The sequence below is a fragment of the Blennius ocellaris genome (assembly GCF_963422515.1).
Source record: "Blennius ocellaris genome assembly, chromosome: 8".
In the NCBI taxonomy this organism is placed as follows: domain Eukaryota; kingdom Metazoa; phylum Chordata; class Actinopteri; order Blenniiformes; family Blenniidae; genus Blennius; species Blennius ocellaris.
The window spans coordinates 7,682,273-7,683,455 of record NC_137657.1 but is presented as its reverse complement, the minus strand read 5'-3'; positions in this window follow the sequence as shown (position 1 = coordinate 7,683,455).

The window sequence follows — 1,183 nt, the reverse complement described above, 5'->3', positions numbered from 1 at the left end:
TTATTTGTGGGGGGGGCAGGGGGGGGAGGTTGTCCTTGGTGTTGAGCGGTGACCTGACCTGCACTTCACTTCCAGGTCGGTGCCTCGCGCAGGTCTGCGGCGCTCTCAACAACGTATCCCTTACAGGAGAGGGAAGAGCTCGCGCTCCTGCCAGTCCCTCTGGAGGCTCTTCAAAACACCGTCACCATGGACACAAACTTGACCGGGGAAGGCGTGAGTGAACGCTCTGTGTGTGTGTGTGTGTGTGTGCGTGTGCGTGTGTGTGTGTGTGTGTGTGTGTGTGTGTGTGTGCGCGCGTGTGTGTGTGCGCACTGTATGCAAGGGAAAAAACAGGAGGAGGAGTGAAGACTGGACTGTGTGTGTGAGGAGGAGGAGGAGGAGGAGGAGGAGGAGGAGGAGGAGGAGGAGGAGGAGGAGGAGGAGGGCGGGTGTGCAGGTGCAGTTTGCAATGTGTGTTTAAGTGTAATTACACAAGCAGGATTAAAACTTGAAGTTTGGTGCAGACTTTTTGGAGAAAAAAAATGCGCAAAAGTCCAAACTCAGACGATAAAAGCGCGTGATGACAATGTTGTCATTGACTCCGGACGGGTTTTTTTTTTTTTTTTTTTGCAGCCTGCAGCCGCGCGTGATTGACTGCCAGCAATCTGATCCAGTGAAAGGCATTGACGACCAATAGGAAGCGGAGCGCGGCTTGTTTCCATGGGAGGCCCCGCCGGGAGGCGACGCCAAGCCGCTCCAGCGCCTCAGTGAGCGGGGAGACGCGCAGGCAGCAGCCGGGGACTGTGAGTGGAGCTCCCGCAGCCGCTCGCTGGCGCACTGCACGCCGAAGGAAGAGGAAGCAGCGTGAGCTCGCGAGGTAAATACCCGTACTTTAAGATCAATTATATCAGCGGATTCTAAAACAGAGATTCTTTTGAAGCGCGTTATGGTCCCGCGCGCTGCGCTTTTACGCACGAAACGCGCAGATTGTGAACTCAACTTTTACGGCGTTCATGTGCGTTTCATCGATCGTTTCAGGCTTAAAAACAACAATATTGTGCGCTCGACACTGTGCATTTATTATGGAATCTGCAATCCTAAACTTGTAAGCCAAATCTCTGAACTTTGTGCGCATTTGTTGTTGTTTTTTTTCCCCATTTCAGAGTGACCCGGACACTTCGCTGGCTCCTCTTCAGCTCACAGG